This window comes from Seriola aureovittata, chromosome 20, assembly GCF_021018895.1.
Source record: "Seriola aureovittata isolate HTS-2021-v1 ecotype China chromosome 20, ASM2101889v1, whole genome shotgun sequence".
Classification (NCBI taxonomy): Eukaryota; Metazoa; Chordata; class Actinopteri; order Carangiformes; family Carangidae; genus Seriola; species Seriola aureovittata.
The window spans coordinates 4170703-4190267 of record NC_079383.1 but is presented as its reverse complement, the minus strand read 5'-3'; the positions used below and the strand labels follow the sequence as shown (position 1 = coordinate 4190267).

Here is a 19565-nt window from a genome sequence, read left to right as displayed (position 1 = left end):
GTGCAGCAAGTCATAAACTGTTTTAGTAGTAACTTGCAGTTTCTGCTGTGACTGAACCAAAGAGTAACATGTGGGAAGGTATAGGGGATAAGAAGGTAGTTTGTTCAGTTCATGAAAACAAAGAATTATTGACGCTAACGGTTAGTGCTCTTCATACCTTGATGATTTTTCAGCATTTCAAATTAAAATAACTAAATAAATCCTCTATCAGAAAGGGGAACTTCAATGAGGGTTTGTTTAGTCACTCAACTACCATCACTCTGGACCACCAAGAGCCTTTATTAATCTCCCAGACTAAAACAAGACATTGCTGCGTGTTTCATCATGAGTCTGTCTTCCCTGTGTTTGCACTGAATCACTTGCTGCTGGTAATTTAATGCTCTTAAGAACAAAATCAACAGTGGGGGAGTTATAACATGCAATGAGCAGTCAGACTCTGAGACACTGTGAAGTTCAGGGACAAAGACAAACAGAGGTATTTACAGAGAGATCAAAGCGGTTCATGTACAGTAAAGTAGATCAATGGCTTTCTGTTGCTGGGAAAGCGTGTGTGTTGAATTCATTTGACGCAAGGAATGAAGGACAGGCTGATCCACCAACAAAAGGCAGGAAATGAATTATGTCTGCTGAATTATTGTGCCAGGAGGCCTGCTATTTTAGTTCCCGGTCTATTCCCTTCTACCAATTAACACATTCCTCCACCCTGCTATGCAGTTCGTAAACATATTAGACTGATAATTGCAAACAAGGGTGTGTGTGTGTGTAACCCCATTTCCTGGTACCTCAAATCATTTCGCATTGGGCTTTGGTTGCTAGGAAGAGGAAAGTAGGGATGAAGTGGGGAGGGGCGTGAAGAACAATGCCTCAATTGAGTATCACAGAGTGGTGCCCCCAAACTCTAAATGTGACTCACCTCATTTAAATACCATAAGTCTTTAAGTGACTGAAGTCTAACAAAGCAATGAAAAGGGTCATGGAGGGACTTTACACCACGGTGGATCAATGTGTCACTAATGTGCGTGATTCTGCTTGAAGTAGAGACTTTCTATTCACTCTTCCTGTAATTGAGGTAATTGCTTGCAGCTCCTTTCAGTTCTGTGTGCACTCCTCCGTCACATCCATCAGATGCTGCCGTGTTGTGAGGTGAAAGGCATTTTGTCCAACCAATAATGATCCTCATTGTCTATAACAGCCTTTCTAAGTGGCTCAGCAGCACCTGTCAGCAGCCTGATAATCACATGCACGCGGAGGAAGAGAATCTAACACACACACCTCTCCATTAATTCTCTTTGTCTCCACCATTTCTGAGGCGCTCTCATCACCACTCTCCTCCACATTCCTAACACACACAATGACACACAGCCAGCACTTCCTCCTCCGCTCGGGCAGATTGGTATTACTTTCCACCACAGCCTGTCTCTCATCTCCCGGCTGCAGTGTCAGCAGTGCAGGCACGGGGAGTTTGTTAAGCCTGGAATACAAAAAATAAAAGTCTCTGGAAGATCAAAGCAGCAAGAGGAAATATTTTATGTTCCTACAATTTATGTAGAACAGAAGTTCAGTGACACGACAAGAAAATTGTGTAACTGAGGTAAAATAGCACCTTTCAAGTGCTTGAACTGGGTTATAAGGTCACTAGATGTATGTTGTGTGGAAGTGTACAAGCTTCCATTTCACAACGTTTTCTTTCTTTGTTGTGTGTTAGAATAACAGAAATCCTGCTGGTTGTAGCAAATAAAGAATCCTGGCTCTGGCACTCGCCTGGCCAACGTTGGACTTGGTTGTTTTGCTGCCAGCATCAGCAAAATAAATCTTGCTGAACCTTAATGTTGTGTCACTGTTTTTCTTTGACCTCATTCAGTGCAGATGCCTTAAATCATTGAAACTACTTTTAGGCCCAACTGGGAATAACAGTGACTCTGCACAAATGAAGAGGGAACCACCTCGTTCATGAACTTTGCAGATGCTAAACAAACAACTAAAACACTTTCAGGGCCTCGGCCTTATACCCTCTGAAAACTTCATGGATTAAGACTAAACTCAAGCTGCTTCAATCACACATTTGCAATCCACATTTCCCAGATCTCCGAGTGTAACTAGGGAGTAGCCGTCACTGTAACACACTGATACTTCTTGGATGTTTCTACATAACATATTCTTGGAAATCCCCTCATCCTTTGGCTGACAAACCACACACAACTCTCAGTGGAGGAGTACCTGGCTGCTATCATCAGTGTAAATGAGGTAATGCAGTGCTGAGAAATGATGCCTGAGCGGCGAGCAAGTTGCAAAACTTTCCTGTGAACAATACACACACGACTCTGGTTAAAATTAATACTTTGAGGCTTAATACTGTGTTTATCTGACGAGACTGTGATGGTAACGAATACTGTACTCATACACACATTCTCAAACACAGGACTGGTGGGACTGGGAGGGCTATTGCTACCAGTGATAATCCTTATTTCTGTGAATGGTTCCCACACTGAAACACTGGAATACCTCATTACGTAACAACTCATTCACTTCTATGCTTCACACTTGCAGCTGTCTAAATCACACAGGCCTACTAAAGCATTTTCCAGGCCTTATTCGGCTTCACTGACCTTAACACAACTGTTAGGGATGAATAATAACTTGTGTGTACCAATGTGGACAGTGTACACGCTGATGTGACTGACAGGAATGAGCAAACTGATGACTGACCTTTAGCAGATGCTCTTTGCAAATATACGCAGGTGTGCACAATCCTCACACACACACACAAGATGTGCATAGATACACACATAAGCAGGACACTTTTATCTCACAGTTGCTTAAACACATCCATTTGTTGAGAAGCTTTGTGTTTGCAGCTTTGAGATGAAAATATTTGGATAACTTAGATATTCTGTAAATTATGTCCAATCAGTTCTATTTATAATCTTAACGGCTTTTTAACACTTCAACCTTTTTGATATCCTGTATAGTTTTCTAAATCAGATTGTGAATGAAAACTCAAATTGTTTCAGTTAGTAATACTTGTATCACATGACAAGATAAAGATGCTCCACATTATGACAAAACTGCATACATGTGCCTTTGTAGACATGCAAATGCAAATGTTATTACATGGGAATGCAAATCATGTTAGAGACGTTAAAACTTCCCTACATCTTATCTGTCTCTTCAGGGCTGTGTGTGTGAAAGGGAGGATGAAAATCCTCGACCAAATAACAAAGAAGCCAATTGAGTACTCGTGGTTACAGCTGAACTTCACTGGTGATTGATATAAGGATATAAGAGAGAAGACATCCCATCCATCCAGAGCTGTCAGAGCTTATATACAAACATATCCATTCAGTTTATTTAACACACCCTAAGCAAATGCAAGTCAATCAAGTTTTATTATGTGAATTATTATTTCTTTGCACCTAAATACACAACCACAATGTACTACTACATCAGGAGACTCAGAAAGTTGCAATACTAAAGAGTTATTAGAGGGCAATACCATAGTAGAGAAGAGTCTTTCACTGGCAACCAAACAGACACATGACAGGAGAAAAATTTAAAATGAATTCTTTTACTATGATGAATGATACTCAACAGATGCTCAAAGCAACTGAGGAAGGTTGGCATCCTGTATTTTAGCATTTTAAAAGAGATGACATTGTCTCCTGTTAGTAAAATATATCCATTCCTTTTTAAGGATAGAAAAAAATAGAAATCATCACTTAAACCAGGAAATTTGACCATTTGCAGAAGATGGGCCATTGAATGGTAATGCACTGACGGGGCTTTTTAAGTGTAAGCAAAGTCAAAACCTGCTATAGCAGATGTCTGACAGACAGCTGTATCAGATTTTTCCCACCAGTGCAAGTAAAATATCTGATTCATATCAGGAAGTTTGAACACTGAGTAGATTGGGATGTTTTACACTAAACTGCACAAAGGAAGAGATTGTCTGTGTTTTACTTTTCCTAGTTTTACAGACAGATTCATAGTGTCAGACTTCAATCTACAGCCCTTATCCACATCTAATGAAACACTGTAAGTGGAAAGGTACTCAGACAAATCTGGTCATAAAGTTTCCTTATTTATGTGTTCTGCTGGAACAAGCCTCTTCATTAGTGTAAAGTATTAAACTAAAATCCTTTTAGCACCAGTCAACCTGAGACGGCACTGCTACATCCCTTTCCAGAGCCTCTGTCTCATGGTGGTTTCTCCATCCAATGTGATCTGTTTTACCTTGCTGCTGCTGCTGCCTGATAGGTTGTTTCAGTTGGATTATATTAAATAAGGATTCATGTAGGAACGTATAAGGCTAGGTTGTGGATGGTCATGTTCCAACATACCAGAAAGATCTAACTGCAATCCTACAGAAAGGCTGCCTCCAAGCTTTTAAAGTTAAGCTCAACTTTTAAATAAATTTATGACACGTACCAACATACAAAGGGTGAATCTCATCAGGTTACAATGTAAAATTATATGTCAGAAGTACTCATACATTTCCCCGAGACTCTGTATATTTTTATTCCAAACACTACAGAAGCTGAGCTCACTGATTATTAGTTCCTCTGGTTGAAGCTGTGCTACTCAGCAAAACCAGCTGCAGTGTTTGGAATACAGTTTGTGCTATGTAAGGCCATGACAGTTTGAAAGCTAAGCCTAAAGTAGCTAGCTTTACCTTTGACCCCTTTGATTTGGCAAAATTAGGTATCCTTGAATTGTGTAGCAGCTTTCAAACATCAGTGGAGTACAGCATATACATAAAGTTTAGGGTGAAACTGTCTAGGGTGAAAAAAAAAAGACAATTTTGTTTAGTAAAGTTACACTTGGATTTCAGTGCAAGACGGTGCCAGGGATCTTATCTTTATCCTTTTATGTAGTGTTTCAACTCCAGCTTGGCTTTGACCTTAAGAGTACACAACAGTGTGCACAAACCTATGTAATGCTGTAACATTACTTCTGTCTCTGAACATGGTTCTATCAGCACCTTGGCAAAAATTTCCTACTAATTAGATAAAGAAACAACTTTCAATCAACTTTTCTGTCTGCATTCCACCCTTTGTCCATCCCATGTAGGATCTGATCATTTCTACAACATAAGCAGTTCTCAAGATGAGACATTGGCTGATATGACTCACTGCAAACTGACTTGGTCACAGGCCTCTGTGTGCCTCTTTGTGTAAGTGTACACAGTGTAACTTCAGGACTGGGATGGGAGTGAAACACTTGTACATCACAGCTGCAGACCAGAAACAATGTTCACATTGCATCTGTGTACACACATTTCCTTCAGGTGCAAGTGATGTTACATTTACATCTGTCCTCTGCCAACAACCGCTGTTTTCGTTGTTGCAGTTACATTTTCCATCCAGAGCTGTCAGCGCTTACACTGTATAAACCTATCCACTTTACTTTACTTTTTAATTAATGTAACCTACAAAACTATACTCCTGTAAAAAATAAAAAATAAAAAATATGCTTTACTGTTAGGTGACATCTAGCAGCCATAGCAATTATGACATGAGCAAAGGCAGAAGTCTGGTGACATAGTATATACAGCGACAAAGTTGGTATTAGAGGGAGGTTGGGGTGGATGGATTAGTCAACAAAACAGGCATTTCACAGACTGGTGTTCAATTCACATGTGAAACCAGAAGTTTATGTTCTTTCTTTTATCCATGACCATTACACAAACGTAACCACGTTGTTAGTGTTGTAACTATGATAACACAGACCATCTAATGTTAAGGAAGTACTTGTTTTAACCCAAACCACAATCTTTTCCTAAAGCTAACCAAGCCATGAACATTCCATAAGGTTAGCTGCATGTTTATGGCCACCAAGATCCAGTACGCCTGCTGGCATAGGGGCACTACTTCTGGAGACACTCCAATGGGTCGGATCAGAGGGTTGGAACAAACAACATATGTGGTTGTTTAGGAAATGCAAAGACGACCATTCAAACTGAAATTGCATATTGCAATATCTGCCAAAATAATTGCGAAATAATTTTATTTGAATATCATGCAGCCCTAGTTTTATTATGTGAATGAGTTACTTTGCACCTTAATACTCATCCACAATCCACTGAATGTTTAAAGGCAGTCCAGGAAAAAGACAGGTAATCTGAGACTCAGCTTGATTAACAAAGTCACTCTACTCTGCTTTTTCTGTAAAGATTTATATGCACATGACTTTCTTCACCTGTGAGTAGTATTAGCTTTTCTAGGACATGTATAGAGAGGACAAGGAGTTTATAGAAACACATCCAAAGAGTAATTTTCAAAATGCAATCTACTCATTTAGAGATTCAATTTTAATTTGATATTTGCATTTCAAGGCCTCTAAAATACACATCTATATTAAGCCAGCTCACTGCATTATCCTGTGACACTGACTGATGACACTTTACATGAAACCGTTTAGCGGATGTTGTATGAAACCCAATATTCGATTATAGTACCATTATAGTACCTAAAATAGAAAAAAAGCCCATCAGAGATAAGGAAATGGTCTCCAGGACAGTTAACATTGAAAACCTGGAAGTGACCCTTTATTTAACATTTGTTAATATCCTTTGCCTGCAGATCTGAACTCACAGTCCACTGGTACTGAGCATTTTGTTCTCAGGTGTACAGTTGGTAAATGTCTCTCTGGCACATCTCCCTCCATAAGATTTTGGAGCTTTAACACCAGTTTCATCCTGTAAAGAACCAGTCTGTTCCACAGTGGCCCACTGGCACACAATACTCCTCTGTTCACCGGATGCCAAATGGTCCAGTCATCAGCCTCCATGCCACCCCTCCCCACCCCCTCCTTTGCTATCTATCTCAGCCTTTCAGTATCTGTCTTTCCCTGACCGTGACAGAAGCTGCTGATGGTCAGTCAGATTAACATCCAGCCGCTGGGGACAACTTCAAAACGGACAAAGAAAGAGCTGCTTTGTCTCTATCTGGTGCTAACGACCCCGGAAGTAAGAGAGGAAAAAGGGTGGATAGAAAAAGCATTACAGTAGTCATTATATTGACCAACTGTGAGAGCCTGAGTTGGTGAAGGAGTGAAGGAGAACTACAGTACAAAACTGGCAGCATCTTGATAATTATTATGTCATATATCACATCAGACCTCTTCAAATAGATATGTAAACTATTTTAGGAAAGATTAATGGTCTAATTCATTTAGTCAAAGAAATGCATTGTTACACTTGACCACTAAATTGGATTGAACAATTGTAAGACAAGTAAATATGCTGCAGGTGCTATAGGTTTTCAATGATCCAGTAACATGTCAATAAATTTAAATTATTCTTTTGCACGATTCTTTAACAATAGTATAATTGATGACTGAAATGAGAAAGAAAACCATGATTTCGTGGATCTGTTCATAGACAATATGTTTCCATCTTCTGAGCAACTACAAAGTCAATTTGCCTCATTCACACTTACACTATTTAAACAAAATAATGCACTAAATCCTCAGGCCCCAGAACAATCAATCATGGACCTGATTTTTTCTTTAAGATCCACTTGTTAAAGGGGTCGTATCTGTTATATACGGAAAACTGTCTCCGCTAACACTTGAAACTTACATGGGAGGAGGAATTTCAATTAGAGATATCAGGGGAACAGTGGGAGGAGGCACTGGAGTGGATCCATTCTTTGTCTGTCTGTGAGAGACACAGCCTCATACAAGTTAAGGTGCTACATAGACTACAATGATCTAAATGAAAGCTTAGAGAAATATCCCCAAATATGGCTCCCTCAGGCGAGTGCTGGGGCCCGTGCCAGCATCGCTGACGTGTGTTTTGGAGCTGTACCGATTTGTTGAATTATTGGAGAAGCAGTTTTCAAACTTTGTCTAAAAGGTACTGAACAGGTTAGAGGTTAGGTTTGGTTACCGCTTATGTATTTAGAATTAGATGACAGAATATGGTAACCTTGAATAAATCACATTAATCAGGCCGTAAACTAAAATACAAAATATTAATAATGTCTGATTATTACAAGCCCTCTTGATTGTGGGGACAGTATCCTGATACACACTCTTTCTTTTGTTAAAGGTAAGGGAAGCTGCTCTCGCTCCCTTTTTTTCCCTTTTATATTAATTTTATTTTATTTACTTAATTTAAATCGTATTAATCAGTTGCATATGGTTTAAACTCCCTCCTGCGTTGTGCATTAATTGTATATACAGTATATCATCTACATATTTTTTATTGTCTATTGTGTTTTCCATGTTCTTAACACAAACAAACCACATCAGTCCTTCAAGGTCACAGTCCTATATTGTACTATGCACCATAAACAAACTCTGTGACCCAGTGAACCTACAAACCAAACCCAGCTCCACCCGGCAAAGTCCATCTATTCAAACTCTATTCAAATCCAGACTAACTCTACAGACTACATGACAGTGCAGTCACCACCATCATGGACAAAGTAAACTACTCCTACACACACTGCTGCATGAACACCACATGCCTTCTGTTATCAAAGCCCAACAATCCAAAGCAAACTATAAATATCACACTTTAATTTTACCCGAGCCGAAAAACCCTCCCCTCAAAAGCATTTCCATAAGGTTAGTTAGCAATTAGTGGTGGGCTAAGAGCTAAGTTAGCACTGAAGCCTGTGCTTTGATATGAGGGTACCATATGATAAGCAGTAGAGAATGATTACAGCTGCTAAAATGTTAAATAAAGGGCAAATACCAAATTACATCTGTGGCAACGTGAGGCTCAAATTATGGCAGCTACTCATGTTTATGTATTATTCATGCCATGAAAAGACAGATTTTGCACATTTTACTAGCAAAACGGATTAGTATTAACTGGCAACTTAAAATAAAATACACACAATTAAATATTAGTTTCAGTTCAGGTACAGTGGCTGAGAGAGCCCATCAGACCAGAACTAAAGAAAAAACATGCAAATAGAAAAAATGGAGAAAATATCTTCACCAATTTGACAACACATACAGTATGTTACCATTAGAAAAAAAAAACACTGCAAATACAGAAGACACAAGAAACATCCATCATTAAGAAACACACTAGAAATATAGAAAACACAAGCAAATACTGAAATTTTCTGAGTCTTACACAACAGACATTAAAAACGAATGAACGCACGCAGATATGCAACATGCCGAAGTCAGTTGTTCATTAGCAATGATGAAAAATGTGCTAACAATATTTCCTCTATGATAACTATTTTAACAATAACGCCTTTGGATCACACGCACAGTGGCAAAAGCACAAGTGTAAATGATGCAGTTAATGATGGCTGATTTCATTTATCAGTTACAGTATCAGGCTCCTGCTATTTTGAATGCTGGCACATTGGCACAATGTCATGGCTCACTGGGACACTTGAATAGAACAGAGCCAGTGTTACTGTTATTAATAACATCCCTGCTATGACAAGTCAAAATGCCTGAATCATGGGGCCTTTGCTGTGTGATGCAGGGTCACTACAGGGGTTCCATTAGGTCTAGCGCCACATTTAAAACAACTGTAACATTTTCACTTGCATTAGCAGAAGTGCTCTTTATCTCAGGTGAGGTGAAGCACCTTCACTATAAAACACTGCAGGACGTCCCTCCTGCAGATATTGGCTGTAAATCTACCAAGAGCCTTTTAGAAAATTACGACCTGAGATTTAGCCTATGGAGGTTTTGCTGAGTGACAATTAAAGGTTATTAGTAAAATACTAAAAACAGTTTAATAGTAGCTCAAGTATAGAAAAGCCAGTTAATAAATCTTTACTTTTCAAAACCAGGGTTACAACGTGCTGCAAAAGGAGCAAAAAAAAAACAATGACAAAAGCAAAAGAAAACATAATTCAATCAAAAACAAGAAATAATATTAAAAGAATAAAAGCTAAAGAGGAACAAATCAGAGCAGGAAGAATCAATAAAAAGAGGAAAGTAGGACTTGAGACTGGTGTTCCCTTGTTCTCATGACCTCAGAGGCCTAGTGGATATATATGGGGTCAGTAATTCATGGATGTGTGGTGGTGCCAAGTTGTGCAAGGCCTTGGCAGTAATTAGGATGATTATGAATCCAATCCTAAATTTGAAAGAGGGCCAGTCTAGTGAGACTGATACCGAGGTGATATGAGAACACTGTTGGCTCTTATTGTACAGTGCATTACAATAGTCCATAAGGAGGAGGAGTGTGTCATTTCCTCTTTTGATCAGTTGGAAGTTTCTGTTGGGTTCTTACGACATCATGGACAATTTGCAGAGTTTTCTGTTGTATGTTTAAAATTGGTGAATGTATTTCTTAATTAGCTTTCATCATACTTATTTCCAGCGTATTTTTGTTTTTGTTTTTGCTGAATGCAACACACGTTGTTAAACAGGTGTTCAGTACGTTTGCCTGGGTTTTCTTAAGCTACAGTGTCTTCAGCTCTCTGCCACCATAGTCTAGTAAGCATTAATGCTAAAACTCATTTTTTTCACCAAATCTGACAAAACCTTACAGACCTAGAATTACAACTGAATCACTGAGACTGTAACACACCAGTTAGTGGACATGAATGGTGGAGGATAATGGACAGTTTCATACAAAAGTAACCGGATTAACAGGGAATCAAGTATATCACACAGACCCTATCCCCTTGTCTACCATCATCCAGAGTGAATAATTTTAATCACTTCATACAGCATCAGAGAGTGAAGGTTGCACAGTCAGTGGTTCAAATAGGCTGTTGTGAAGGGGTTTTTCACAGACAAATTGCTCTAATTGCGCTCAATGAGCAACGAGGGAATAGGCACAGACTGGGTCTATGCTGGTCTAAAGATGAATGGCGGCCTGTCTGATACATGAACACACAATCATACACAGAGAGGCTTGAGAACATGTTTTCAAGTTAAAAAACAAAAGTGTGCATTTACACACAGAGACCTCCTTTTCCAATAATTGATGTGTTGTGGAGTGTAGCAGAGAGGAAAATAAGGGGCAGAGAAGTTAACAGGCAAATGAAAATTCAGCCCCAGGGGGGGGCCTGCAGCCAGAAGGATGTAGTGGGAAACACAGGAACAAGTGTACAGCGCTAAAGCTGACACTACTTGAGACGCCCTATACACAAAGGGGGGATTTAGCGTGTGAAAGGCAGTGTTGCTGTGTGGAAGGTGTCCTTGCCAACTGACAGAAAACAGGCAGCTAGAGAAAACCCTCTTTAGATAATCAGCACTATTCTGATGGGCTCAAGGCCTCTAAAAGACCCCACCCACCGAAACAAAGAACCAAACATACCACATCACTCAGGCTTCCCTATTTCTTCTCTCCTGTCTCCTGCCAGTCATCAAATCAATCCTCGTACCACAGCCATTCACTGAGTAAACGTGTTGAATGACATTATAAATTACAAGATTACAAAGCATCAGAAAGGTAAGCAACACTTTACCATCTGCTCCTTCTCTCTTTGTTGCATTCGACATCAAACATTACTGCAGCTGGGAAACCAAGAGGAGTCATGTGGTGAAAGTAGGATGCTTTACCTGAGGGGTGATCCCTAACATCAAGGCAGCAGAAGAAGGTAGAGGGGGGCTTATAAGGGTCAGACAAAAAAAACAACTTCCAACATTAGGTCCACTTTTCATGTGGCCTTAACATCCAGAAACTGTGACCATTAGACTTCTAAAACTTGAACAGATAAAGTTGCGTTCCTCTCTGTTATTTGATATCAGCAAAGGCTCTCACAGCAATAAGGAGCAGATGGTGGTGAAATCAGAGTGTAATGTGCGTTATACAACACAACTGTGTTTTTATTACCCTTAGATTAATTACTATAAGCAAAATTGGTCATCCTTAAAGATCAACAGAAGTCACACACACACGCACACATACACACACACACACACACACACACACACACACACACACACACACACACACACACACACACACACACACACACACACACACACAGTGTATGGTAACCAAGCTCCCAGAGCACAAATATCAACACAAGCTACATGAATATTGTGGCCCATCAATACAGCACCGGATACTCATCACTGACAGATGACATAGATCCTCTCATGCTGATGGTGCAGACTTGAGGCTGCGGAGTCAGGTGGCAAAGATAGCAAGTACTTATTTGTTCTGTGCCCTTTGCTCAAATCTACTACGTTTTACATTATCCAGAGACGTCCTTAAGTCAGTTTTCATCACCATGATCATACAATAGTAGCATAAACTACACAAATCAGTTGCTGTGATTTTACTGGACAGAACCACAAACAAGTACACACACTTTGGCCTATTTAAGTTCCGTTTGCTCCAAGTGTGTTGAATTATTCACAGGGCTACCATAAGGGGAATAGGGATAGTAATGCTAGGCAGGGGCCATGCATGGAAAACCCTCATAAATAAAACAATATTGACAAATAAGGTTGACGTCAGTCATGTCATCCCATGCCTCAGTATGTAAGGGTATAGCCTTCACTGACTACTGATAATTAGTCATAAACAAATTTGTTACCAGCATACAGTGTGCCTCCATGTGTTTGTGCAGCAGTTACTTTTACACAATGTTTTAGCTTTAAACAACGGACTACAAACCCTTCAAACATCTCATCTGCAAGCTTGTGATCTAGGCATTTTGTGTACACAGTATACCCACAGCAATAGCTCGTTGTACAAGTTCATGTTTCAGGCTTTCAATACAAACCATGTTGTTAGGCTATAGATGTAGCTGCATAAGAAGATTGTTGTTCTTTACAACTGGAGCATTGCACTCCTTAACAGTGAATGTCTTAGAACAGGAGTGAAACAGTGTCCCTTAACAAAACACCACACTTTCATACCACTCATGTCTGCACCAATATATAGTAACACATTATAGCATAACCTTCTCCCTGGGGAGTCAGGGTCTCACTTGCTTTCCTATACCCAGTACTTTTATTAATGCTACTGCCGTTCACTTAGTCTCTCTGCTTTCTCCATCAAAAGACGACCTGCACAGAGTCATGAGGGCAGCATGCCTGCATGGTGAGCACAGCGTTTTATGTACATGAGCTGGAATATAACGCAGCCAGCATCGGTGTCTGATGGCTGACTACTGCTGGGTGGGCTCATTCCAGCGCAGCACTGCAGAGGCTTAGGTGGTGCTGAGAGAAACCCTACACCTCTGTAGGGCAGGCAGGGGCAAAACAACGCAGCATCACTACTGGTGATGCTTATCAACTGTGACCCTGCCAAGTACATCACTTTAATCTCTCTGTCTGGGATCAGCAGTGCAACAGCAGGCTCACAAGTACTATGCAGACTCGCAACAGAGATTAGTGATACCACGGAGCAAGATGGTGATTATGCATGGACAGAAGGATGGATGGATGAATAGATGGATGAATGGAATGAGTGGCAAATAAGTGGTTTGGTGAGCACTAGAATCAATGAAAGATCAGTTTGATGAATGGAAGGGTGAATGGATGGAAAGACAAATGTGTCAGTGGGCATAAGGATAGTTGGATGGACAGATTGTCCAGCCGTCTGTAAATATACAGCTCACTTCAGCAGAATCATAACTATGAGTTCCTCTATGAGTAAAAGTAGTGATGAGCCAAGGCAGATTGATTCAAACATGATCTTTTCCACTGACAGCAAATTTGTTCTTGTAGTTCCTGGAAGTTTGCTTTCATGATCTTATCATGTTTTAGCTCTAAATTTCAAAACAAAAGACTACAAAACTCTGCAGCTCATGGGTGAATCATGGGAAACCTTTAAAGACCTCAGACAAAAATACATCAAGCAGTACAAAAATATTCTAATCTGTCTGTCTTTAGACTTTATAACTGGACTAAGCTACTGCAGCCACACGCTTGTATTCATATTTCATATGTTGCAAAGTTTAGCAATGGCTGGTAGTAAAATAGGTTCACCTCAATATGTCAGGAGGCAGTGCTCAGAGCCCTGAGCTCATAAAGCGCGCAATGCTTGATGAAGAGGCACTGAACTCATTAAAAGCTAATGCTGTCGAAACAGAGTCAGTTATTTAGAGATGAAAAAGCAACATGACAACCTCATTACATTCTCTGGCTGTTTTAGTCTTTTGCTTAACTTCAGTACCAGAATGACCACATTCTGTTGTTGGCAAGTTTCTTGACTTGCTGACGTGTACAAAATACTGAACAATTTGACTGCTTTGCAATAAAAACAAGAATGGAAATTTGACTTTTGTCCACAGTCAAATTGTACAGGAACTAAAGGAATTGCTCAATTTAGCCGTAGTCACCTTTAAGATAAATTAATATTAGTGCTGAGTAAGTAGACAAGGTGACTGAAGTTACGGTTTCACTTCAGACGGGGCAATTTCCTGTGATTCTGAGTTAATGATAGTGATCCAAGCTAATGCTTGGATTAAGAGTCTTAAGCCACTGTATCCCACCCACCCTTAAGCTCCAAGAAAATAGCCTTTCTGCTGACTAGCAGTTATGGAAGCCAACGCTCGGCTTTGTCCATGGCTATGAACAGAGCAATGGCCTGCTGACAGGTTTCTCATCAACACAAACCAGGCGGTTGCAATGACAGGAAGCATTTGTCTCAATCAGCAGGTTGCTCATATTCATTCTGGAAGTTGAGCCCTGCGCACATAGCATTCTTAGTTCCCACACCTCCCTCCCCCTACTCGATGACCCTCCACGCCAGGAACAAAACCCCGGGAATGTGAGCTATGCAGAGCTGCAGCTCGGAGACACCTGTTCAGACAGACAACTCAGGGCAAAGCTTCCTACGCTGTGCCTTGTCTGAGCCGCTGCATCCAACCCCACCCTGACCTCAGCTGCCTCCATATACACACACACCTCAGCACTGTGTGCATTAAAATAAAGAAAAAGGCATCATTTTCAGTCCAGCAATGAATCATTTCAGGAGGCAACAGCAGCTATTAACACCTTGTATTTTAACTTCAATCAACAGTGAAGAATCTGTAAAGTGAAAGCATAATGCAGCCATCACAGACTTGTTATAATGTTAAGATGTTGACCTCATAAACCAGAGATTATGAGCCCAAAACAGTTATAACCAAAGTCTCCTAAGAGACCCTCCCTGCCCAGTTGGAATTCAGACTGAAGGCCTCCCACCTTTTTCTAGGCAAGATTTAAAAGAAGAACTAGGCTATTCCCACTGAGAGCAAAGGAGCTGGCCAAAACTGCAGACAAACCATTGAGGTTTCAGAGTTTACACAGAGAAATGTCGGCTCTCTGGAGATTCCCCTCTGTGGCATTCAAATACAAGGGAAAGAAGCTCATCCAAGCTTTTTCTCACAATCACAGCACCATAACAATTTTGTGGATGGGACCAAAAAGAAACAAAGACAACTAGAATGGCACTCAGTAGAGCGCATACCTCTGCCAAGGCCAAACACTCCTACGCACATCTGTCAGATCGAGATTATTATCTGGATTGGCACCAAATTGTACAAAGTCATAGATCTCAATACCATTAATATGTCTGATATTTTAAAACAAGATCCAGACATTACTTCCTGAGAAACTGACGAACAAATCAATAGTTGCAATGTTAAGGAAAGTGATAAAAAATTCCTGGATCCACCCCTTTAAACTCCAAAACTTTTATGGGTTCTTCCCTTGCCCAACCCCCACCCCTCCTCCAAGTTTGGTTCAAATTGGTTTGGTACTTTTCTTGTAATCCTACTGACAAACAAACATACCAACCACAAGGGCACTAAGAGACAGCAGACTTCTACAAAGGCCAGTGTCAGACAACATATACCAGACCTCATAGAAAAAAAATCATATTGATAATGGGTTCTTCCCTGGCCCATGCAACATCCCTCTACCAAGTTTGGTGCTAATCGCTTCAGTACTTTTTGAATAATCCTGCTGACAAATAAACCGACACGAGTGAAAACATAACCTCTTTGGCAGAGGTAATGAATGGTGGGACATTATGTGGATACCACACATGGCAAGCCAGTGAAGTTTCAAACTGATATTTGCAATATTACACAACAGATCTTGATTAAACATTTTGATATGCTGAATAACAATGAAATGCAGCTTTGCATTCGCTTGATTAGTGTGATCTGTAAAGATGCTCCTTCAAGCTACAGTTACACAAGCCAATACATTCTTTTTCTCAAGCCCCACACTTCCTCTGCTAAGTGATGGCTATGTGTGCATTCAATAAGTATGCAGACTGTAACTGTCATGAGGAACAAATGACTCAATGGAATGAAACATAATAGCATTTCCATTTTCAAAAAATTACTCCTGACATCTTGTGCCTCTCTGAATTTTTACCACATTAAGAAATGGATAATATTGTGGCTTTTGGGAGGGTTATTAGGCAATTTCATGTTGAAGTAAAGATACACAGGAGTCTGAGCAATATCATGTGACAAGGCCTCATTCATATCATGGCAGAGCAATAATGGTTATGAAAGAATTTTGGAAAACAAAAACACATGGTGCCCTGTGTCATTATAATATACAAATTCAAAGTATGCAAAACAAGTGGCTGAGTTGGGATGTGATGGAAGCTAGCCAATTGCTGAGTCTCCAGTGGGCCGCCAGCTCAGCTCAGAGGCTTGGCGCTGTCAGCCAGTGACAAGCTCCGTGTCATCACACTTGACTCTGCAGGGCACAAGGGCTCTGTATTCCCCCCGGCCAAGCTGCATGGGCATACTGTACTTCCTGGAGAGTCTCGGCTTTGGGTGTGGGTGTTTTGTGGAAGTTGAGGGTTGTGTTACGAGGAAATTTTGCCATTGTTTTGGATTTTGTGTAAATGTTAGCATACCTAAACTATAATTTCATTTTGTTTACAAGTGTAAGCTATGCGGTCCATGGAGGTTCCACCGTAGCCTACCATTGCAATTACGAAACATTATGTTAGCCCTGCACTAAGCTGCTTTCACTTCACCAGTCCTCAATACAAGACGTCATGGGTGAGCGTTCATTGAAACGTACACCACTACAAAGCCATTAGTGTAAAATTTTGGGGTGTGAATAAAGTCTTACATAGAGCATAAAGTTAGTTTTCTACTGAGTAAAAACCTTTTGAACGTGAAGACCAACGGCTAAGCTCACATACGGTTACTTTATATCATGAACCTGAGCTCACACACCGTACTGTAGCTCTGTATTCCCCATAAAAGCATAATGATATTGAATTAATTTCGAAATTTCCCACGGGAACTGCCTTTTTGTTTCCATTGGCTTGACCACTGTGAAGATAAGTTCTTAGCAAGATACAATATGTTGGTACTCACTTTGCATCGGAGGTCGGAGTTAAATGGTGTGTTGTTGGTCAAAGTGTACTCCAACGGTTCCTTCGAGAACAAAACTTTTCAGTTTGTTTATTTTTCACTTTAAAAGCCGTGATTTGTTCCCCCCGTTTATCCACCGTAACTCATCCCCGCTCTCTGTGCCTACCTCTTGGACACAACCTTTCAAAATGTTACGCCTCGGCTTCTTCACGAGACAAATAAAGTGGTCTGTCAGGGCGCTGACTTGGAAACGGTTTGTTTTCTTAGAAACAACGTTAGCGTGAGCGTATGCGACGACACAACGCTGATCTGAGATCTGCACAAAACGGGGCTTTTACCACAGAGGCCGCCCAGTCTGTCCCCTCATTGGTCAGAATTCTTTAGAGCGTGTTCAGTCTTTTGATGCTGTTTCGTTATTGGCTTGTAGTTCTGTCAATCATCAGCTAACGCTTCCATTGTAAATTTGCTTATCCCCGACAGGAGAAAACAAAACAACCACACTGTGGCATCATAATTCTTCGAGAAATAATGTTTATAGACACATGTAAATATTTATAAGAAACTGCAATTCACAAAATAACTTCTGGGGATTCTGAGTTGCTATTCTATTTTAAGACAGGTTTTAAGACAGCTTATTTGCCTTCAGTTAGGCCTGTTAATTACAACACCAATTAGATCTGTTTCAATTTCAAAATGTATTTACTTTATAGTTTTTGGGCCAGACAGACCCTAATTTCAAACATACCTCAGAGCAACGCTTGCACAAATGTTGGAGTATCTGTCAAGCTTTAGCCCTTTTATATTTGGAAAATCTCCAAATAGTTATGACATCCCTTATAGGTGGAATGAAGTGAACTCGAACTTGACTTTATTTTAAAATAATAATAATTTTATCTTATTTAGGAGAGGTCAGGTAATGCAAGTCGGTATCAGTTGGGTGAGTTTTGTTGTTTTAGTACTAGAGATATAAAAGTAGTTTGATATCTCCCCCTACAGGTCATGATTAAGAAAGAAAGCAACAAGTGGTCAAGGACCAGAAGAGGCACTTTGTAAAGGATTGAGCTGATTCTAAGACTCTTTTAACAAATTGATAAATTAATAAGAACGTGTCTTAAAATAGCTAACAATAGACTGTTGTTTCTTTTCAGTCACCTTCAAGAGTGTGTAATCCTACTGAAATCATAGTCATAGACTCCTAGAATAGAATCTTATATTATTGTAAGACTGAGCACAGACTCACAAAAATCTGTTTCTCTGTCTGTCTGTCTGTCTGTCTGTCTGTCTGTCTGCCTACCTGCCTGTCTGTGTGCCTCTCTGCCTGTCTATCTGCCTGTCTGTGTGTGTGTGTGTGTGAACAAGTTCCAGAAACGTACTAACAATAGATGCACCCCCTTTCGTGCCCCCTTGTCCCCACATTAAAGTGCGTTGTGTGCCAAAACGCTGAACTGCAGCTTCTTTTGTGCTCGGCCTGGGATATGATGTGGGACATATTGTCTGGGAACAATGGAGCCCTGCAGCACTCCTCTGACAGATACTCACTCTGAACCATTGATACAACCTTTTCAAAGCCACAAAATGTGAAGAGGCTGTTTTGCATGCATACTCAGTTTCATTTCATATGCCAGAGTGTAGACTTGTAAATGGTCATTATACCACTACAGTGCTTCCCATTTGATGAATTTGTGGTTCTCTTTAATGATTCACAAGGATTATATATCTTTTACAATTTCTTGTTATGTCTGTATACTATACCTGTATCATACACTTACTGCTACTCGTATGCCTAATGGTATGTGTAGATTTTATTCATTTCAATTCAGTCTATTTTAGTAGCTACAATGGAAATACTAAACGACAATTTGACCTCTTTGTCATATAGAATTAATGTAAGAATGGAAATTGTGCCTTTAAAAAAAGTAATTTTGTGGGATTCTTTGTAGCTAGAATATAGACTTGTGTATTTATTGTTATGATGATTTCCAGGTAGCGGTGGGTTGCGATATCAAAGTATAACCACTAGATGACAGCAGAAAACAAGTCAGTGCTTGCTGTAGGCCTATAAACATTACGATGCCCACAGCGTTAGGTTGTGGGTGGACTTGATTATTGATCATTGAGGATTTATTCTGACTGTTAAAAGTGCATTTTTAGATAGAAAATGACAACGTATCCATGCAACAGCCAAATTAAACAGGTTTATAAGTTTTTGCAACTGTTCGACACCAGTCAGTGTGTCCCGGATGTTACCATTAGAAGGGGTAGGTGGAGAAGTGGGTTGCAGTCAAGGTTGCCAGGTCTGTACACTACCCACATTTTGTCAAACGTATTTGATGGATA

General features: G+C 40.1%; 1 protein-coding gene across 3 annotated transcripts in view; it reads right to left on the bottom strand.

Annotated features, from left to right (window-relative positions):
• Positions 1–17435, bottom strand: part of mpp7a (MAGUK p55 scaffold protein 7a) — a 138518-nt gene extending 121083 nt beyond the window's left edge. For 2 of the 3 annotated variants that reach the window (XM_056364129.1, XM_056364130.1), the window contains exon 1: positions 17232–17435. The gene's annotated coding sequence lies outside the window, so the exon portion shown is untranslated. The remainder of the gene's footprint in view (positions 1–17231) is intronic. The other variant, XM_056364131.1, reaches the window with a different exon arrangement.
• Positions 17436–19565: the final 2130 nt, after the last annotated feature.